The sequence below is a fragment of the Lissotriton vulgaris genome, chromosome 1_2, assembly GCF_964263255.1.
Source record: "Lissotriton vulgaris chromosome 1_2, aLisVul1.2, whole genome shotgun sequence".
NCBI classification, from domain to species: domain Eukaryota; kingdom Metazoa; phylum Chordata; class Amphibia; order Caudata; family Salamandridae; genus Lissotriton; species Lissotriton vulgaris.
Genome location: NC_141686.1, coordinates 168,157,913 through 168,182,090, shown reverse-complemented (window position 1 = coordinate 168,182,090; position 24,178 = coordinate 168,157,913).

Below are 24,178 nucleotides of genomic sequence, written 5' to 3'. Positions count from 1 at the left end.
TTGCTTTTTACTTCTATTCTTCATGGGAGTTATATTGGAGATGGTAAAAAATGATAAAATATGTTCAAAGAATACCCCATGGATCAGGGCCAATTGGTCAAGAGCCCTCACTTGGGATTCCACAATCTGCACGAGAACTAAGTTAAGTTTTTTTTTAATGGCAACCATGATTTCTGGACCTGCAACAATTTAGGGTCATTTCAGATGACGTTTATCCACTGTCTAGGCAACCACCCTTGTATAGGAAGGTGGATTGATATGTAAGGGAATACACTCACAAAATGCCTTAAATGTTTCAGCTAGGGGATTATGGTCACTGTTGGTTCTTTCTAACACCGTCATACCAATGACTGTCGGCCATAATCTCAGATCAACTAAACTATAGTCTATACAACTTGTATGAGAAAGCTTATTGTATTGTATTGTAATTGCATTTATATAGCGCTTCTACCCCTGAAGAGGCGTCAAAGGTGAGGGCATCCTTGGGGTCAGATTTGCTACGGTCATTAAGTGCCCTCAAACCATGCTCAATTGTGAGTGCCTTTAAATAACTGCAGAGGGAGCCCGTATATGAACAGGTTGAATATCAGGAGAGTGACTGCCCAAACGGCGTCCTCATCCTCTGTTATATGCACATCATGGTCGTCCAATGGTTCAAATGTAGATTTAAATCGCTCCCTAAAATAAAAGTACATTGTTGGGGATGTTGATCTAGAAAGTGCGCAAGACCTTGTAGGGCACATGAAACGTACCCTTTTCTTGCCCCCTTACAACAAAAATTAAGAATTACCTTGGGCTTACCTTTGGCGCGCCGAAGGTGCGCCAAAGGTAAGCCCGTCTACGCCCGTCCGCGCCTGGACCGCGCCCAGTGCCAGACCCCCTGGCCCTCGTACCACCCACCCCTCCCGCATCACCTACAATGCCACCACCCTCCTATCCCTCAACCCCGGCCGTTCCCCCAACTGCGTCCAAACCGCTCCTGGACACACCCATGGACCCTTCTCTTGCAACTCCTGCAAGTTAGAAGGCACCAAGAACAACTCCTCATCTACGTACACAAAACAGATATCTGACCCCAAACACCTACAATGCATCCTGCTCAACACCCGCTCGGTCCACAAACACGCCATCGACCTCTGGAATCTACTAGACACCATCTCTCCGGACGGCGCCTTCCTAACAGAAACATGGATGACGCCACATCAGCCCCAGACATCACCATTGCCATCCCGGAAGACTATAAGATCATTCGCAAGGACCGTACCGGCCAAACAGGAGGAGGCATCGCTATCGTCCATAAGAAATCCATCCGCATCTCAACCAGCTCAGACGTCAATCTCGCCAACACTGAACACCTTCACTTCCAGATCCACATCGACCCCAAGACCACACTCAGAGGCACCCTCCTCTACAGGCCACCAGGACCCCGCGCACAATTTAGTGAAGACATCACGGACTTCATCACTCCACACGCGCTCCCCTCCGAGGATTACATCCTTTTAGGAGACCTCAACTTTCACCTTGAAAAGAACAACGACCGCAACACCACCACCCTTTTGGACAACCTCGCCAACCTCAGACTTAAACAACTTGTCACTACCCCCACCCACATCGCAGGTCACACACTCGACCCTATCTTCACCTTCAGCAAACATATCTCCTTCAGCCACGCCACACCTCTCCTTTGGACTGACCACAGCTGCGTTCACTTTACCTACAACAAGTTCACATCCAACAACCACCCACAACCCACTCTGCGAAGAAACTGGAACAAAATCACCATCGACCAGATCTCCTCATCGCTTCTTCAAGAACCCCCCGACCACTCCTCAAACCCCGACCAAGCAGCCACTAACCTCACCCAATGGTTATCCAACAGTGCCGACATCCTAGCACCACTGAAAAAACGACAATTCAAACTAGGCAGCAAGAAGGCCTCCTGGTTCAACGAGGATCTTAAGAAATCCAAGAAACTCTGTCGCTCCCTTGAGAAGGCCTGGAAAAAAGACCCAAACACCAGCACCAAGGACAGAGACTACAAAGATGATGGACCCTTGCTAAGCTAAGCACCTGAATATCTATCCCCCAGGTAATATGTAAACCCTTAAGTTCAAACAAGGGTGCTGTGTGCACACTGAATGGCACCCATCATCACTGTGCCCTTTCTTTATACTACAAACAACCGCAAAGGTGCACCACAAATTTTGTAACAAATGATATGTCTTGGCGATGTTGGAATTCTTCTTCAAAATCTTTATTATTCAAAACATTCAGTCAAACATAAACAGCCGACGCGTTTCGTCCCAGCCTGGGACTTCTTCAGGGCTGTCGGTAAAAAACATATAAACATCAGATCAGTATTATGAATACTGAAAAGCATGTACACTTTACAAAGTTTAAAAACGTTTAACAAAACAAATTTAAAATCATGCTACTACAACAGACACAGAAGCTTGTGCATGTATATGATGTTTAAGGCATTAGCTCTCTGGCCATCTGTCAACAGAGTAGTTTTAGATGGAATTTGGCTATGTACACGCATATATACAATATTTACAAGTAAGAAACTGTATCTCCTCAGATCAAAAGTACAAGATTAGAGAAAAGCTCAAATATCATACATTTTCAAGAAACGGGAGACAAGGTTAGACCATTGGCATTGGGCCCATTTGTTTGACCAAAACATAGGCAAAATGTCCTCACAAAAGAAATACCCTGTATGTGTCTAGAAGGTAGTGATATGTGAGTGTGGCTGAAAGGCACTAAAAGAAGGGGAAAACTAATTATGTCAATATAGGTGCTAAAGGTCCACTAGCTATATTACCTTTGAATTAATCGGACGTCGCATGCTCGGGAGAGGTATAAAAGTGTGGTCTTGGTATCTTCTTGCCAGCTACAGTGTACCCTGTTAAGTCACGTTATTCCATACGGTATTCTTATTTCTGAGATATTAAGAGAGAAAGAATTCTCTTTAAGCACAACATTCTTCGAATTAGGATTAAGGGTACAGCATGGGAATAGCACTCCAAATTAGTCTTACGATCAGTCTACTTACTGTAAGTGTGCTAGCAATCAGATGATAATGCTGATTTCAAAATAACTCTGTTCACTTTGGTGTGAAAGCCGTATTTCATGTACTGAAAAAAGTCAAAAGAACAGAGAAGGAGGAGCTAGTACCCTGTAATCCGGCACTTCCTAGATATATGTATTCAAGGTTCATTCGTGGCCAACATTAGTTAAAAAAAGGGGGATATAAATGTCCCACAAGGTTTACCTGAATTAAGTGTATCAATGGTGTTGGACTGGAGGGTCCTGTAAGTCCTATTGAGGAGGGTGTGGGCACTGTATCCCAGCAGGCCTGTAGATGAAAAAATAATCAGGGACCTATGAGAAATAGCCTCCAGTTTTATGGACAAGAAGATATACACTACTTCTGTGAACAGGTACTATGTGTCATAACACTGACAGATTAGAATATAAGTCAAACGGTAAACATATGCCAATTTTTATATCACTGACTGAAACTGGATAATCTCTATCCCTCCCTGCTGTAGTTAAAGAGGACACAGAGTATCCCAATCCAAGATGCTCTTTTGAAAATATTGTCCCCAAAGCCTTAAGGTGCATGGATATCTCTCTGCAGTGGGAAATACAAAGGACCCAACCTGGGAAATACAAGAGACCCAAACTGGAGACATAGGTGAGCCTGCAAGGGAAAAAAAAAAAAAAAAAAAAAATGTCCCTGTTGCAAAAGGGAAGGTCCCCAGGGCCTAACCTGAAGACATGGGTGAGCCTGCAAGGTTCAGCCAAAGATATCTATTGCCTAATTAGCTCACCGTTGCAGTCAAAAACGGCCGGCGTCCATCCACATCCCTCGTCTTGACCAACACCCGCAGCGACGTCGTGTGCTGAAGGTGTAGGTCCATGTTGTTCCCTTTATAGTAGTGGGGAGTGGGCTGATGTGTTACACCTGGCCCCGATTCCCGCCTTTGCGCAGAGGCGCCGTCCTGGAGAGCACAGCATCCATTGTATTGTCGACCATCTGGAAGACGGCGGCCATTTTGAAGTGTCCAAAGAAAAATGGGTTTATGTGCTTAGGACCCCTTTGGGACACATGCTTTGGATAGTTGCCCTTCCCCTGGGTAGACCTACATTGTCTACGTTTTACGAGAGCAGAACTTGCTTGTTTCTAAAAAAACGTCCAAATTTTAAACGGTCGGAAACCTATTTAGGGAGGTGAGTGCATGCAACGAAAAAATAAAAGGCGAGCCATCCCAAATCCGTAAAGGGAAGGGAGCCGATAATCGTGCCTTTATATATAATGTTATTCGAACGGAAAGTTCCAGCTGTTGCAACGTGATCCATATTGGAGTACAATCTAATCCACCCTCTATCAGGGCGAGTCTGGATGGCGGCCATATTGGAGAGTCTAGAGGAAAGACAAATTCCGCTGTACGTATTGCAAGTATAGCCCGTTTTTGTGTTTAAACGCAAAAATGAAGGGAAACCTAGCGCTTGGCTCAATTAGAGGTTGCAGGTAAAAATAACCCTGAATAGTAACGTAAAGTTCGAATGTCTAGATGCGAAGTCAGAAAGAATCGGCACACTCATGGTACCTAGTTATAATGTATGTTGTATCGAATGTCTATATAATAAAGACAATAGCCCGCTCGAGAATTAAGGGTGAAACTTGGACGCCTAATCCAGGGCAAATGAAAAATACATAGTGGACACAGGTGAATGTGGCGGCCATCTTGGAGAGTCCTTTTGTTCATACAGGGCAAGTGGATGGTGCTATCAGATATATGCAAAGGTATATGTTTGAATTGCCTATTGTTGTGTGCAGGAGGCGATGGAGGGCACAAGAGTACTGCAATAGAATGTAGAACCGAGGGGAGCAAATGCGCGTTTAGATGGATGTCAAATAGTGCTAACAGCCAATTTATTCAAAATAGGGGTTTGTGAGGGCCGGAAAGCGGGCCAGGGAAAAATGGGCAAGCCAAAATATGTTGTTGAGGGTGAGCAAGAGAAGTGAAATATGAGAAACACACATGGTATGCAAACAAATGAGCCCTCTCCAATGGTAACTGAGAGGTATGTGCTGTTCTGTACAGTATATAAACAGACAGGTAAACCTAGGTCATTGTAGTGTGCAGCAGTGTCATAAAGAACCTTGAGTGTCATCTCTAGAGATCAGCATATCAGTAATTCCTATGATGTTAAATCATACCGCATGGTCAAAATGACCTGGGATGTGAATTTAAGGAGATCAGCATAGCAGAGGCCGAGCAGAGCATGCTATGAACGGATAGTGCGGGCTACTCCAAAAAGTAATGTAGTTCATCTTCTGTATTATGACCAAATTCAGTACACCGAAGTCTACAAATCCAGCCCGCCTCCCGTTGTCTCAATGCCAGTTCTCTGTTCCCCCCTCTTGGATGTGGGGGTTGGTGATCTATACCCATGAACCACATGTTATCCGTTTCTTTATGGTGTTCCTGCATGTGGAAGGTCAGGGGGTATCTTAGGTCACCATTGCGTCTTGCTCTTACATGCTCTTGTATACGGATTTTTAAGGTTCTCTTGGTGCTGCCAACGTAAATCTTATTACAGCCGCAACCCAAAACATAAACCACAAATTTTGTGTTACAATTGATCAGGTGATCGATTGTATATGTTTTGTTTGTGTTGAACCGAAATTCCTTGGTTTTATTTCTGCCAAATGCACAGATATTGCATTCACTACATGTGAAGAAACCTTTAGTGGGAGTCGTCAGCCAGAATTTCGGTTCAACACAAACAAAACATATACAATCGATCACCTGATCAATTGTAACACAAAATTTGTGGTTTATGTTTTGGGTTGCGGCTGTAATAAGATTTACGTTGGCAGCACCAAGAGAACCTTAAAAATCCGTATACAAGAGCATGTAAGAGCAAGACGCAATGGTGACCTAAGATACCCCCTGACCTTCCACATGCAGGAACACCATAAAGAAACGGATAACATGTGGTTCATGGGTATAGATCACCAACCCCCACATCCAAGAGGGGGGAACAGAGAACTGGCATTGAGACAACGGGAGGCGGGCTGGATTTGTAGACTTCGGTGTACTGAATTTGGTCATAATACAGAAGATGAACTACATTACTTTTTGGAGTAGCCCGCACTATCCGTTCATAGCATGCTCTGCTCGGCCTCTGCTATGCTGATCTCCTTAAATTCACATCCCAGGTCATTTTGACCATGCGGTATGATTTAACATCATAGGAATTACTGATATGCTGATCTCTAGAGATGACACTCAAGGTTCTTTATGACACTGCTGCACACTACAATGACCTAGGTTTACCTGTCTGTTTATATACTGTACAGAACAGCACATACCTCTCAGTTACCATTGGAGAGGGCTCATTTGTTTGCATACCATGTGTGTTTCTCATATTTCACTTCTCTTGCTCACCCTCAACAACATATTTTGGCTTGCCCATTTTTCCCTGGCCCGCTTTCCGGCCCTCACAAACCCCTATTTTGAATAAATTGGCTGTTAGCACTATTTGACATCCATCTAAACGCGCATTTGCTCCCCTCGGTTCTACATTCTATTGCAGTACTCTTGTGCCCTCCATCGCCTCCTGCACACAACAATAGGCAATTCAAACATATACCTTTGCATATATCTGATAGCACCATCCACTTGCCCTGTATGAACAAAAGGACTCTCCAAGATGGCCGCCACATTCACCTGTGTCCACTATGTATTTTTCATTTGCCCTGGATTAGGCGTCCAAGTTTCACCCTTAATTCTCGAGCGGGCTATTGTCTTTATTATATAGACATTCGATACAACATACATTATAACTAGGTACCATGAGTGTGCCGATTCTTTCTGACTTCGCATCTAGACATTCGAACTTTACGTTACTATTCAGGGTTATTTTTACCTGCAACCTCTAATTGAGCCAAGCGCTAGGTTTCCCTTCATTTTTGCGTTTAAACACAAAAACGGGCTATACTTGCAATACGTACAGCGGAATTTGTCTTTCCTCTAGACTCTCCAATATGGCCGCCATCCAGACTCGCCCTGATAGAGGGTGGATTAGATTGTACTCCAATATGGATCACGTTGCAACAGCTGGAACTTTCCGTTCGAATAACATTATATATAAAGGCACGATTATCGGCTCCCTTCCCTTTACGGATTTGGGATGGCTCGCCTTTTATTTTTTCGTTGCATGCACTCACCTCCCTAAATAGGTTTCCGACCGTTTAAAATTTGGACGTTTTTTTAGAAACAAGCAAGTTCTGCTCTCGTAAAACGTAGACAATGTAGGTCTACCCAGGGGAAGGGCAACTATCCAAAGCATGTGTCCCAAAGGGGTCCTAAGCACATAAACCCATTTTTCTTTGGACACTTCAAAATGGCCGCCGTCTTCCAGATGGTCGACAATACAATGGATGCTGTGCTCTCCAGGACGGCGCCTCTGCGCAAAGGCGGGAATCGGGGCCAGGTGTAACACATCAGCCCACTCCCCACTACTATAAAGGGAACAACATGGACCTACACCTTCAGCACACGACGTCGCTGCGGGTGTTGGTCAAGACGAGGGATGTGGATGGACGCCGGCCGTTTTTGACTGCAACGGTGAGCTAATTAGGCAATAGATATCTTTGGCTGAACCTTGCAGGCTCACCCATGTCTTCAGGTTAGGCCCTGGGGACCTTCCCTTTTGCAACAGGGACATTTTTTTTTTTTTTTTTTTTTCCCTTGCAGGCTCACCTATGTCTCCAGTTTGGGTCTCTTGTATTTCCCAGGTTGGGTCCTTTGTATTTCCCACTGCAGAGAGATATCCATGCACCTTAAGGCTTTGGGGACAATATTTTCAAAAGAGCATCTTGGATTGGGATACTCTGTGTCCTCTTTAACTACAGCAGGGAGGGATAGAGATTATCCAGTTTCAGTCAGTGATATAAAAATTGGCATATGTTTACCGTTTGACTTATATTCTAATCTGTCAGTGTTATGACACATAGTACCTGTTCACAGAAGTAGTGTATATCTTCTTGTCCATAAAACTGGAGGCTATTTCTCATAGGTCCCTGATTATTTTTTCATCTACAGGCCTGCTGGGATACAGTGCCCACACCCTCCTCAATAGGACTTACAGGACCCTCCAGTCCAACACCATTGATACACTTAATTCAGGTAAACCTTGTGGGACATTTATATCCCCCTTTTTTTAACTAATGTTGGCCACGAATGAACCTTGAATACATATATCTAGGAAGTGCCGGATTACAGGGTACTAGCTCCTCCTTCTCTGTTCTTTTGACTTTTTTCAGTACATGAAATACGGCTTTCACACCAAAGTGAACAGAGTTATTTTGAAATCAGCATTATCATCTGATTGCTAGCACACTTACAGTAAGTAGACTGATCGTAAGACTAATTTGGAGTGCTATTCCCATGCTGTACCCTTAATCCTAATTCGAAGAATGTTGTGCTTAAAGAGAATTCTTTCTCTCTTAATATCTCAGAAATAAGAATACCGTATGGAATAACGTGACTTAACAGGGTACACTGTAGCTGGCAAGAAGATACCAAGACCACACTTTTATACCTCTCCCGAGCATGCGACGTCCGATTAATTCAAAGGTAATATAGCTAGTGGACCTTTAGCACCTATATTGACATAATTAGTTTTCCCCTTCTTTTAGTGCCTTTCAGCCACACTCACATATCACTACCTTCTAGACACATACAGGGTATTTCTTTTGTGAGGACATTTTGCCTATGTTTTGGTCAAACAAATGGGCCCAATGCCAATGGTCTAACCTTGTCTCCCGTTTCTTGAAAATGTATGATATTTGAGCTTTTCTCTAATCTTGTACTTTTGATCTGAGGAGATACAGTTTCTTACTTGTAAATATTGTATATATGCGTGTACATAGCCAAATTCCATCTAAAACTACTCTGTTGACAGATGGCCAGAGAGCTAATGCCTTAAACATCATATACATGCACAAGCTTCTGTGTCTGTTGTAGTAGCATGATTTTAAATTTGTTTTGTTAAACGTTTTTAAACTTTGTAAAGTGTACATGCTTTTCAGTATTCATAATACTGATCTGATGTTTATATGTTTTTTACCGACAGCCCTGAAGAAGTCCCAGGCTGGGACGAAACGCGTCGGCTGTTTATGTTTGACTGAATGTTTTGAATAATAAAGATTTTGAAGAAGAATTCCAACATCGCCAAGACATATCATTTGTTACAAAATTTGTGGTGCACCTTTGCGGTTGTTTGTACCAGCACCAAGGACGCCTTCAAAAACGCCACCCGCATACACCACCAACTGATCCGGAATACCAAGAAAGCCGCTTTCAAGGACCGACTAGATAGCAACGCCCACAACAGCAAGGAATTATTCAACATCGTCAAGGAATTTACCAACCCCTCAGCCAACTCCAACGACATCACCCCATCTCAAGCCCTCTGCGACTCCCTAGCCTCATTCTTCCACAACAAAATTGCAGACATCCACAACAGCTTCGACAACCGACCCGAAAATCAACCCACCCAACCCTCTACAGGACCCCCACCCCCCCTGAACATCCTCAATGACTGGAACCCAATCTACACTGAGGACACCATCCGTCTGATGAACTCCATCCACTCAGGATCCCCCACAGACCCATGCCCTCACCACATCTTTAACAAAGCAGACTCCATCATAGCACCGCACCTCCGAGACGTCATCAACTGCTCCTTCAACTCCGCAACCTTCCCGGAAAGTTGGAAGCATGCCGAACTCAGCGCCCTCCTGAAGAAACCCACAGCTGACCCCACCGAACTCAAAAACTACTGCCCTATCTCGCTCCTTCCATTCCCGCCCAAAGTCATCGAGAAAGCGGTCAACAACCAGCTCGCCGCCTTCCTCAAAACCAACAAATCCCTCGACTCATCACAGTCCAGCTTCCGAGCCAAACACAGCACTGAAACCGCCCTCATCGCAGCAACAGACGACATTCGAACTCTACTGGACAATGGAGACACAGTCGCCCTCATCCTCCTCGACCTCTCTGCAGCCTTCGACACAGTCTGTCACAGCACCCTTTTACAGCGCCTCAAAAACATTGGAATCCAAGGAAAAGCACTGGAATGGATCACTTCGTTCCTCACCGGAAGAACCCAGAGAGTCCGCCTCCCACCATTCAAGTCTGAGGCCACTGAAGTCATCTGCGGCGTACCCCAAGGCTCCTCACTTAGTCCCACCCTCTTCAACGTATACATGAGCCCCCTCGCGACCATCGCACGCCAACACAACCTCAACATCATCTTCTACGCCGATGACACTCAACTGATCCTATCACTCACCAGGGACCCTAACACTGCCAAAACCAACCTGCATGAAGGAATGAAAGAAGTAGCCGAATGGATGAAGCACAGCCGTCTAAAACTGAATTAAGACAAAACAGAAGTCCTCATCCTAGGCACCTCCCCCTCCGCCTGGGATGACTCTTGGTGGCCAGAGGCTCTTGGAAAAGCACCCACCCCGACAGACCACGCACGGAACCTGGGCGTCATCCTGGACTCCTCACTCTCGATGAACAGACAAGTCAACGCCGTTTCGTCATCTTGCTTCAACATTCTTCGCATGCTCAAAAAAACATTTCGCTGGATTCCCACCGAAACTAGAAAAACGGTCACCCACGCACTGGTCACGAGCCGCCTGGACTACGGTAACACCCTATACGCCGGTACCACCGCAAAAATCCAGAAAAAACTCCAACGCATCCAGAACGCTTCAGCCAGGCTCATATTAGACATCCCGCGTAAAGAACACATCTCTGGTCACCTGAAAAACCTCCACTGGCTTCCCGTCAATAAGAGGATTACTTTCCGCCTCCTGACCCACGCACACAAGGCACTTTACGAAATTGGACCCGAATGCCTCAACACACGACTGTCCTTCTACACCCCCTCCCGCCAGCTACGATCCTCCAGCCAAGCCCTTGCCACTGTACCTCGCATCAACAAAACCACCATGGGAGGTAGATCCTTCTCCTACCTGGCAGCTAAGACCTGGAACTCACTTCCCACTCACCTTCGCCTTACTCAGAACCACCTAGCATTCAGAAAGCAACTTAAAACGTGGATATTCGACAAGTAATTCCCCACCCTTCTTCAAGCGCCTTGAGACCCTCTGGGTATGTAGCGCGCTATATAAATCTCTTGACTTGACTTGACTTGACTTACTCAGAGGTTACTACCAATAACCAACAGAATGGCCAATATATCATGGGAATCAATTTTAACGTGGTGTACTTTTTAATGAGTTTCGAATCCAAATGGCCAAACCCCCTGCAACCCTTCCTCTTAGACTAGAAATAGCAGGGACAAAAAAGTTGAGATAACCTGGCCTATGGATGGAATCCACGGACCAGGTTTCTTGTAAGAGGCAAATGTCATATATGTCCATTAAACCATTCCAATCTGGGAGGTATATTTTGGATCAAAGTCCAGCTACATTTCCACAAAATTTAGTAGGATCAATAAGTGTTTGAGCCTGACTTGGAATTATGGACTCTGACGAAGAAAGCAGGGGGCTACCAGGTGAAACAGTAGACACGATATTACCAGGGTTAGAAATGAGCTCATCAGTGGGCAAAGAGTCAGATCTAACAATACACATAGCTTGGGTCAAGGGGTCAAAAGAAGCACCACTCAAAGGCTGACTCATAGGAGACCTAGATTGAAGTGGATAATTGGACCACCTCTTGCTTCTAAAGGACTTGTTATATTGGAAATTATTAATTGCAACCAAAATAAAGAAGAAGGGGGGTGGGGGGAGGGCATTCTCCCTTCTGAGTCAGTCTATATCGCGGAGCCTTCGGTCGGAAAGAGCAGCTGTCCTAGGATACATCGGTCGTGGATATTTAAATTGAATACTTGATTAACCAGGAGGAATAGTCCTAGGATCCACAGCCACCAAATGATCAACCAAGGCCTTTAAAGTAAGAATGAATTGCAGTGTGTTAAAATTGGAAGTAAGAGAGAGGGATCTTGTAACTCTTAACGATATCATCACGGATAAAAGAGCGACGGCCCCTAACATAACGTATCCAGTGAGTCACTTTATTCTTCAATGAATCTTACCCCTCATACCATCCTGTCCTAGTCAACTTAGGAACATTTGTCAACAGGATAAAACTATCCATGAGAGACCCTCTTTGCTGATTGTATTGATCGGTGTAGTTGGTATATTTTTGTTTGAACTGGTGTTCTCCCTACCCAATAAGGGAGGGCTACACCTAGGCTGTATATTGCTTTTGCCCTGACCACCTTGAGGTTGACCACCCCTTGAACAAGAATTTACTGGGACTGCATTGGAAGGCTTAGTAGCCACATGTTTAGAAGGGCGCTGTTCAAAGTTCTTAATTACAGACTACGCGATGGTTGAGGAAGCTCCACCATTGGCGGGCCTTGGACTCTGGCACTTGAGCCAGCCTGACTGGAGAAAGGATGTTTATTAAAGGCTAGGAGCTGGTTCATTGTATCCATCACGGTTGCAACCAGCAATTTGGGAGCCCCAGCTTCGGCCTTTAAGTCCATCATAAGGGAAACTTGTTGATCCTGATCTGTTTGAGTACTAGTAGAAACAGACTGTGAAATAGACGTATACTCAAAGTCGTTACTACTGATATGCTGGTCCATGCTCAGTTCTGCCAAGGGGACATACCCGTTACTACACGGTAAAGTCCCATCAAATGAAGACTGTAGGTCTTTTACAGACTCAGTTGATGCTAAACGATGAGCACATGGAGGATGGACTAAAACCTCAATGGGTTGAATCTACTCACACTTACTGTAATCTTTGAATAGTCCAGGTATATTATTTTGTTTCAGGGAGTGGTCACTGGTTGTGTGTGCACTGGTACTAACGGGGAGAACACAAGGCGCAAGAAGTGGGAGCAAGATTCACTTGACATTCTCCCACTAGATCCTCAATGCAGTCTATCACGCAATTCACAGCCGGCGTGTTTGGTACTTTTTTTTGTCTTCTTTGTAGCCCAGCCACCCCGCCCCCCCCCCCCCTTCTATTGATTTAAGTTTGTTCATTCAAGCAATTAAAGAAGTAAATAGACTATCAGTAAGTTTAAACTTAGGCACATAAAGCTCTATGGCTACAATCACAGCACAAATCTCCCAGACAGACAATGACACTAATCCAACCATACACTCTTGCCAGAGAACCATTTAGTTTTTCTAGAAATTTAGACAGTATCCGTCAGAGGGGTGGCCCAGCCGGGCGTGGACGGATCCGCTCATTTCCTGGGCTTCACCTCCGCGCGTCCTGCACCTTGAGACATGTCCTGCGCTTTAATAGTGCGGCGAGATGACAAGGGTGACCCCCTTCCTCCAAGGTCACGGCAGACAGGGGCAACAGGCAAGTCCCGCAGCAGCCGAAAACTCCTGCACGTCCTTTCATCGAAGTCATTACTGATCCGCAAGATGTAATAGTCTGGATGAAAAGATAGATTTGGATGAAAGCAGCACAGCCAACACATGCTTCGTCTAACAAGACTTCCTAAGGGCCGTAATCGTGTAGCAGCAAAAGTTGCTGACACATGGAATATAAAGCAATTTTGAAGCTGCACGGGAATAAAATAAGTAAGGGGCATATTATCAAGGATAGCATTAAAATTATCGCTGGTCTAGCGGCAGAAAACTGCCGATAAAGCGGCGATAATGGGCTTAATAATATGCCCTGGAGAATTGCAATAGAAGCCCATGTTCACACCAGAACATGGACTTCTATTGGAATTCTCAATGGCATATTATCAATCCCATTATTGCCGCTTTAGCAGCAGTTTTCGTCCGCTAAACCGGTGGTAATTTTTAACGCCCTTCTTTATAATATTCCCCTAAGTCTCTGAGAAATGAAGATGCTGGTGTGGTGTGGGGCACCAATCCAGGATGGAAGATGTCACAGTTGTACGCAAATGAGTGTGTGTCAATTGGTCAAGATACTGGACAAGTAGGTCACTGAGCCGTAAAGCCTCTGAGGTGGTGTAATGTCCCACCAATCCACGGTAAGGAAAGTGACTGTAACGAACAGCAATGGAGAGTTCACTGGCAACCCGCTGACAAGGCGTTTCCTTGTGCCAAGTCAACTCCTAAGTCTACTTAATAGGATGCCAAGAAATCTTCCAGCCCTTGCTTATGAGTGTGGTCAAATAATACGCTAATAAACAAGTGAAATAAAATTAAGAAAACAAATCCAAACAGAATAAAACAAAAATAAGGAACATTGTTGAAATATTGAATCATGGAAATCATTATTAAAAAACGCCATAACTGTGCATGTTGACATTGCAACCCTTATTTGGAAACACGTGCACCGTGCTCATGCAGCAGGAAAATGAGATACTGCGGTTTGCGCACTTTGGGGCCGATTCACAGAACTAACTAACTTACTACTTTTGGTATTCACAGAAGTTAGGATTTTGTCTTAAATTTTTCTTAAGACAAACTTAAGACAGACTTAAGACAGACTTAAGACAAAATCCTAACTTAAGTCTGTCTTACGTCTGTCTTAAGTTTGTCTTAAGACAAACTTAAGACAAAATCCTAACTTCTGTGAATACCAAAAGTAGTAAGTTTAGGATTTTGTCTTAAGTTAGTTCTGTGAATCGGGCCCTTTGTTTGCGTATAGTGACACGCTCATACAGGCACCGTTGATCTCAAATATTTGCATCCCTAATTTCCTGAAAGAAGAGCCCTTTAGGATACTTGGAGACCGGACCATTCAAAGGTCATCTGTTTCAAGGTGAGCAATTCAATCAGTCAGGATATCTGCATCCTACCTTGTTGCGCATCGGCTGTCCTTCCTTTCCAAAGGGAGAGTCCAGGCTGCTTCCCCTCCCCGTCTTCCACGTTCCTGAACGTAAAAAATGCCGGAAGACTCACTCCCTTAAGTCCATGACTTCAAGGGTCCGCGTGTGATGCGTGCTTGGTGGTGTGATGACACAGTGCGCCGCGTGTCCATTCCAGTGGGACTGGTCCAGGAGCCTCCATTTTGAAAGGTAGTATTATTCTACCTGACAGAACTGGATAATCTGCCCTGTGTTGAAAACTATTGTGTTAAATATTAATAGAAGAATAGATGGTAACAAAAAAAAGAAGCAATGTGTTTATCCTTCACAAGTCGTTATTTTGTTTCAATGAAAGATAAAAGTAAACATGCCAATATCCTGAGGTTGCTCGGGATTGATATTTTATGCATGCACAACATATAATGGCCAGGAATAAAAATAGAGGCGGGAGACGGGGTAAGTACCTCACCCATAACAAGGCAGATTGCGTTTATTCTCAGTTACAACCAAGGTTAGCCGGATCCGTCTCCCTAGGGAGTAGTGTGTATACAAGGGATGGGTTGAGATGACAGAAATCCATGTATGGTAACACAATAAGTAAATGTGTTCTTAATTTATGAGTATTTTCAGTCCTCAATAATTGTCTATATTTTAGATCTCAGTGAAGAAAGAATATATCAAATGAGTGAAGTTACATCGACACTTAGAGCCTCCTTATGAATTTCTCATGAATTATCAGTATGATGCTACCCATTTCATAGGTAACTTTTTGTCCTTGTTGTCTTGGAAAAAATGCCTTGCTCGCCGCAGGGATTGTCATCATTCAGGCCAGTAATATTGGTCTTAAATCGGAAGAGCCAACGCTGTTCTTTTTCAAAAAGGTTTTTCTGAACATTATCTGTGTTAGTCAGGCTCTCCAAGATAACCCAAAGCATATCATCCAGGCTATGTTTGGATGTCACAAAAAGGCACTCTTTGTCATCTTGATACAGTCATCTCACATGACTCCTTTCTTCATTGATACCGATTTGTATTGCCCTAGTTATCATACCAATATATCTCAAATGCCACACACAAATGATGAGATAAATGCAGTTTTTAGAGTTACAGTTAGTGTGTTTCACTGATTTCCACACACCTTCCAGTCTCAGGTCTACCACGTTTGTAGCAGTGGTTAGGTGACGCATATTGTATTGTCCACATGGATAGTGTCCAACAATGGGTGGAAGGCCCCAACATGTGGTTATGCTCTCTGTTGGCTTAGATTTTCATGTACGTTTAGTGGCAAAAAGCGGCCTATCATCCTTTAGGCCTCCACTGGTCGGTATATTCCATCGTTTATCCATTTGATCAATTTTGGTTGATCATCTCTGACCCTTGGTTTTAAAAGTGCTTCTCTAATTGTTATTCCTTTCTCTCTTACAGACTGTGTGAATGATCTTGTCTGGGCATTCATGGCTGCAAAGTTTCTGTGTAAGACCCTCATCTTCTCAGTTGAATGTTGAGATATCACTGCAGTTCCTCCTAATCCTTAGGAACTCGCCGAAGGGGAGATTTCTTCTTTAAGCTCTCAGATGGTGACTATCAAATAACAGTAAGCTGTTGCAGTCACTAGTTTGTAATAAGTTTTGTTCTCAACCAGCCTTCATCTGGTGGTTTTCCTAAGGTCAAGAAAAGGGAGTTCCTTGTCAGATATGGATGAGGAGCCAATATCACACAATGGAAGATAACCAGTGCTTAATTTGTAAAACAAGGTGTGCTGGTGCCTAAAGCGCTGCTCAAAAGTCTGAAGTTGGTGTAATTAAATGGTGGTGCTTCCAATAACAAAGCTGTGTAGTCTTTAATTCAACTTAGGCCTCTTTAAATCCACTGCCAGACACTCCCTGCCCCTTTATCTCTTCCTTGCAGGTTCTTGCTTTCTCTCTTTGTCGCGTTTTTTCTGTCTTTCTCTTCCTCTCTCTTTCCGCTTTGTGTGTTTATTCCCGCTATTGCTCTCAGTAATTTTTTGAAGTAGAAAAATATGTGCCAGTCCCCAAAGAATTAGTTCCTGAGGGCCCCAGCGGCAACCACCGGCTCAAATTAAGCACTGAAGATAACATGAGCTACACAGAATGGATTTCCAGCTTGTGTTTGGACAACTTGATGTTCATGAGGGGTTTTGAAACTCTGCATTAGCAAAGTCCCACTCCTGCTTCCTGGTTCTGCCTGGTTCCGTATCCTTAAACCTCACCTATTACACCTGAATTCCTCTTGTGCGGGGAGATTTATCTAAATGTTAGCAGATCTGACGCTGTTTTTAATAATGATAAATATGAAGGGGGTCCTAGTTTGTCCTGTAAATGGGTAAAGATCTTCTTGAGAAGATCTACAAAGACCCTCAATAAATTAACAAAACAATACAACATAAAGCTTTATTATTAAAAATAAGATAAGATCGAGGCTGGTAGAGGCCTTGTTTTTACTGCGAAAATCTTATATCAGTGGCAACTAACATGAAGGCATCTAACCCTCCCACGGATGGAAATAAACTCCTAGTGAACCTAAGGATCATGTTTCAGTACCTTGTAAGGCTACTTCGAAGCAGATAGCAACAAAAGGAACTGGAAATTCAGGTATAACGATAGAAGTGACAACATTTGTTCCTCTACACAAACATATCAAGGGAGAAACCTTAGATTGTTAATGCACAGTTATTGTCCCAGACTAGGACACACCTCCAACGAATGAATGTGTCAGTCAACTTTTATCAGCCAGTTTAGAAGAATCTCAGGACTGAATGTTTTAGGCGTGTTAATCCAGGAACCCTGACAAATAAAATCTGGTTGCTACTACAGGGCATGCGGAGAGTACTGTTAAACTATTACTTGTCCCTCCATGTATATCAGATAGTTATTATGATTTACTTAAATGTGATAACTTACTTATGCTTTCTGGTCCTATATCTTCATTGGGACATAAGAAATCGTTTGACGCAATGCAAGCTGAATTTGTTGAATCATGTCTAGGCCCCAGAATGAATATGCAAGGTTCCATTTAGATCAACTCTAATAGTCTATGGAATATTACAAGAAAGCATGAAGTTTAAGAAAATGGACATACAGCTGCAAAAGCCAAAAATAAATCCTTATCCTAGACCATTCTACTTTTGCCCTGTCTACCCATTTTGGTGGGTCAGTGGCGCAGGGGTGCAGACTGCTGCGCCACAGCTCCGCCAAAGGACGCTCCTGACCACCTGCCAGATTACGACTTTTCCATAGTCTGGCAAGTGGGCGGCGTGGTGGTCCTATGGTGGTGCCTCTTTTAACGGCTGTGGTACCTTTGAAAAAGGCACCGCACAACACGGTTCCTGCAGGGCATGGACTTGAAAGTCCATGCCGTGCCGGAACCCATGTGCATGCGCACAGGGGGGCACATTTTATGCCCTCCTGTGTGCATCCACATGCGGTTGAGCACAGGGGAGGGGGCTTTTGTTTTCTCTCCTCCAAGGTTTACATGGAGGAGGAACCATTTTGTAAACCCTGGAGGAAAGGAAACTCGTAAATGTTTGGCAGGACCGCGGCGGTCCCGCCGAGCATATTGCGGCCTCTGACTGCTGCTCCAACGTCAGTGAACGGTGGTTCCCTGGCAGAGCCGGCTGTTCCAGGGTGGTCCGACCGGCCAACTCCTAATGGAACGGTTGGACCGCCGGTGCAGTGGTGGCTGGATCTGTCACTGCCACGCCACCACGAGTCTGGCCCTTTGTGCCCATGTCATACAGACATTGATAAGGATTGCAATGACGGTACTAAAAACATTGTGTTACTGTTTAATGGGTGAAATGTGGTGTATTCAAGAATTATTGATCCTGAATTGAAAACGGCCTGCCACTCATCACCCACAAACACGATGAGCCAATAAATAAACTTGTCACCTGAAGCAATGAGATGATTATGTCCCTATATAGCAGTCCACTGTCTTCTATAAATACCAGTGTTATAATGTTTAAATTAGGTAAATGTACTCTACATCAGCCTCCCTGGATGCTAATTAGTAAGCTACAAAGAATCCATCACTCAGCAGCAGGTAAACCAGAGCTGATTGGCTTACACAACCTCTCCACTCGATGTAGTGATGTTGATGCAAAGTGCCCAGTGACCCAACTGGTCAGGCACTAGGACCGGCCCAAGTGAGGGACGAGGGCGGGCGGAAAGGGAGGAGCTGGGGACCAAGTGGGCAGGAAAGGGCAGTAAGCTGTTGGGATTTGGAAGAAAGGAGGATGAATAATAAAGAAGGTCCATGACCCTATCACACTGTGTCCGCCTGAGTTATTGGGGCTGGACACTACAACTGGCGACGAAGGCGAAAGAAACCCCAAGCGTATGGACAGCCACAGCAGTAACCGGCGACTGACTGGCCCGGAGCTCGCCCCACGTCTGAAGGCTCGAGCGCGCTGCGAAAAACGCCCACCGAGAGCCCACCTCGGCGGCGGACGAGCAATAATAAAAGCGTTTACCGAGTGCCCACCTCGGCGGCGGAATAGCGGTAATTAAAGCGCCTACCGAGTGCCCACCTCGGCGGCGGAATAGCGTTAATTTAAGCGCCTACCGAGTGCCTACCTCGGCGGCGGAATAGCGCCAATTAAAGCGCCTACCGAGTGCCCACCTCGGCGGCGGAATAGTGTTAAATAAAGCGCCTACCGAGTGCCCACCTTGGCGGCGGAAGCGCGCTGCCAAAAGCGCCCACCGAGTGCCCACCTCGGCGGCGGAAGTGTGTGGCAAAGAAAACGCCTACCGAGTGCCCACCTCGGCGGCAGAAGTTAAAGAAATTACCTTGATTCGTGACTCAAGCGGTGGACCACAGCTCCGGTGAGTGAAATCGCCACCTAACTGTCCCCTCCCCCCCCCCCCCCGCCTGAAACAGAAAATAAGCACTGACAAGCAACAAACAAGCATTGGCAAGTAACAAACAAGCATTGACAAATACAACAGATGTAACAAACAAGCATTGGTAAACGCAACAGGAGTAACAAACAAGCGTTGGTAAATGCAACAGAAGAAACAAACAAGCATTGGCAAATGCAACAGAAGTAACAAACAAACATTGGCAAATGCAACAGAAGTAACAAACAAGCACTGGCGAGTCCAACAAACAGTATAAACAAACACTGGCAAGCGCAACAAAAGCAACAAACAAGCACTGGCAAGTGCAAAACAAATAGTATAAACAAACACTGGCAAGCGCAACGAAAGCAACAAACAAGCACTGGCAAGACAACAGTAAATAACGACGAGCAAGCGATAAGGAAACATAACAAGCACCAGACAGTGCAAATCTCGAATGCGACAAACACAAGCAAATGCAGGTCTGAAACACAACAAGCACAAGCAAAGGCAAGTGCCAAAGTAAACCTTTAACGCTACGCTAAGAGAAGAATTAAAATAAAGAAGGTGAGAAAATAAATGGTCCAGAATCATACCGAGATAGCTGCAGATCTTACCAACCTAAAAGGAAACAGTCCTGTGACCGTAGCAGATCAAGATCTTCCTCCCTCATGGTGGTGGGAAAAGCAACCCAACGATCCAATCCCTACATTGAAGTGCCAGCCCCAGTGACACAGACTGACATTCAGAGTTTGGGTCCCAAATGGAACCGGTGGCTGAAATCACTGGACGACTTTCTTGACGCCACCGGTGAGCGAAGAGATGGAAAATGTCTGACATTACTGCTCCAGCTGGTGGGCCATGAGGGCCGACGTTTAATTAGAACATTTTCTGAAAAGGACACAGAGACTTATGAAAGACTACAAGAGACGCTACGTGCCCATTTCAACATAAAGGATGACGTGGATCATGAACGCATCGTCTTCAACACAGCACGGCAGGAACCAGGAGAATCATTGCCAAACTTCATCACCCGTTTGCAGAGTCTGGTACAATGCTGCCACTTCAACACATTTACAAATGAGGACGCAGTTCGACTTCGGGTAATCGAAGGTTGTTCAAGGTCTAGTACAAAGCACAAGATTCTTCGAGGGCATTGGTCGCTAAAGGAAATAATCAAGAAGGCCGAAGCTGGAGAGCGGGTCAAAGCAAGAGAACTATCAAAAGAACCGCACCTATGTGCAAGACACCAAGATACCAGGAAAGAGACCTCTCTAAGGTCGGTGAATAAAGCACAAGAAATAAACAAAACCAGAAACGGGGAGGATGAAGACAGATCAGAGATAAGACAACGGGAGAAACAAAGTAACAAGAAGTACTCTGAGTCAACAACACAAAAGACCGGGATGATCCAGGAGTACGACAGCGTCACTTATTCAACCTCAAACTCAACGTGTAGTGCAAGTGATTATGAAGCAGATGAAGCATCAAGTGAGACAGATCGCACCAATGGACCAGATGACAGCCTGCCCAACAAATGTGCAAGAAAGGCAAATTATAGAAGACTGGACCAGTTACGCCAGCACTGGAATTCGGTACATGATCACACCCTTAACACAGATGTCAGTGCACAAAACAAGCGGGAAGGAGAAGCAAACCGGATAAGATGGACTGACTCACTCGGACACCGGGAAGAGGAAGACAAACACATCCACGACATCCGAGACAATGAAGAAACCGAGAGGAGGCCATTATCATCACACGAGAGAGGTAGAAATAAAATGCCAAGAGATCAACCACAAGAGATAGATATACCAAGAGATCAACCACAAGAGATAGATATGTGGTCATCAAACAACCCATCCAGTAAGACGACATCGAAGTCATTTCGAGAAAGGTACCCGGAGAAATATGCCAAAGAGAACTCCGACTCTAGGAGCAGCTCGTCACGGCCTACCTATTTCAAAAATCATCTATTCAAGACACACTCAAGAGAACGGTATCAAAGGACATCGACACAAGACTCCTCTGATTCAGAAAGCACGTCTGTTCGATCCCTCGAGTCGACCGAGTCATGGTCCCGACGACGGCCATGGCGTCAACCACCTGAACACACCTCAGAATCAAATGACATCAGTCACGTCAAGAGTAACGTATCTCACATCAATGTCCATGAGTACTCAGTCACTCCACAAGACAACCTGTCATGTCAATCGCAGATACATCAAGATATAAACCATATACCTTCACCACTGATAGGGTCAGCGAGGCTGACCCACAGGGCCTACGGAAAGAAAATAAAGATAGTGGACACTACCAACCGGATGGGAAAGGAATATCCAGGCACCCCGCAAGGAAGACAAGACGTGTTAACAGAGGCAGATCATCATCAGATGAGAGAGAAACATGCACAGGCCCAGACAGTCAAAGAGCTCACCAGTCCCAAACATGAGTGGGAGTGGGTGAGGCAAACAGAGGCAGCGAATGAGTCCCCTAACCAAACCAAGATGGTCTTTTCAGATAGCGCCTCACCGTCTGGTATACATGACTTTGAACAGGAAGGCAGTGTTGCCCTCGACCGGACAAGACAAAAGGAAGTAAAGTCATATGCGGGTGCTCGGAAAAGAACCCGAACAACATCCCCTCATGAAGGAAATCGAGCGTCAATCAAACAAGAGCCCCATATGAAGACTGACTGCCGCCATCAAGTTGAGCTTTTCACAGTCACCTCAGAAATTGAAAATGAGTGGATCACCCAGAATCTGCTTGGAAACCACCACGAACCTGAGCACAAGAAGATCACGCGAGACGTCTTGCAATTACAAAGATACACTACTGTAACAAAAGATGTTCTCGTAAAAGCAACAGAAAGCCATACAAAAGAAATGGAGATGCATCTTCGTAGCCTAACTAGGCGGCCTGCAGACCCGTGTGGCTGACTGAGGAACTATTAAACAAGTTCGACGCTAAGTTTATTTTGTCAACAAAGGGGAGATGTGATAGTGTGATGCAGTCTAGCATTTCAACAAAACGGAACTATAAGAACTGCAGAGGCTGACGGAAGACGACTCACCCGCAATGTGAAACCGAAACGAAACTGGAACAGAGAGATCCTGAGACACTGCCAACTGACAGTCAGGCTTTGATGGAGACTGCCGCTGAGAATGAGCACAACAGGCCCTACCGTATCGCTTCATCGAAGAATTCTAAAGCCTGTTTTGCCGTGGTGTATATTATTTTGTTTTCTTTTATTCACAGAGGGGGGAGATGTAATGATGTTGATGCAAAGTGCCCAGTGACCCAACTGGTCAGGCACGAGGACCGGCCCGAGTGAGGGACGAGGGCGGGCGGAAAGGGAGGAGCTGGGGACCAAGTGGGCAGGAAAGGGCAGTAAGCTGTTGGGATTTGGAAGAAGGAGAATGAATAATAAAGAAGGTCCATGACCCTATCACACTGTGTCCGCCTGAGTTATTGGGGCTGTACACTACACTCTATACTAGATACAAGTCGCAATAAGGATATCCACCAAAGCTCTTTGCAATGTTCACTGTACGGCCCATGGAACTGGATCAGTCTTCCTATAATTCAGTCTTCCTGTAATTAAAACTCAGGTTGTACAACGAAAGGAGAAACCTCAGATAGAGAACAGCTCTACTCTTGATAATTGGACTGCTCCGAGACTCGCAGACCGGATTTCGTCCAGGCCAGAGCACTGACACTGCCCTCTTGGCAGTCGTAGAAGAATCCAGACGCATTATGGATTCAGGAGGATCAGTGGCAGTGATCCTCCTGGACCTTAGTGCGGCGTTTGACACCGTAAATCATCAGGTGCTGATTCAGCGACTGTCAGAGGTGGGTGTGGCAGGGGCCCCCTTGAAGTGGCTTAGGTCATTTCTTGACGGTCGTTCATATCAGGTTTGGGAAGGCAGCAATCGGACTACATCTATCCCCCTCCAGTGGGGAGTGCCACAGGGCTCCTCCCTTAGCCCGACATTGTTTAATGTATATATGGGCCCCCTGGAGGATGTGGTGGCCCCTTATAACATCAAGATCATCAGCTATGCTGATGATACTCAGTTAGTGGTCGCCCTTTCTCAACTGGTAGAGAATCCCGATTTGCTGCACTCATGCCTGTCGGAAGTTCATACCTGGATGGACGAATCAGCTCTTAAGCTGAACGGCTCTAAGACAGAGATAATGCTATTAGGGAATAAAGCCCCCTCATTCCCATTGACCAGCTGGCCTAGCTGTATGCGCTATCTCCCTAGTATGAAAGAGGAGATTAAGAGCTTGGGGGTCTGGTTGAAACAAGATCTTTCATTCAGGACCCAAGCGAAAAAAACAGCAGGAGTGTGTTTCGCCCTGCTACGCTCAGCTCGTAAAATCTTTCCGCTTCTTCCCTTTCCATCGAGGAAGTTGTTGATTCAGGGGCTTATAACA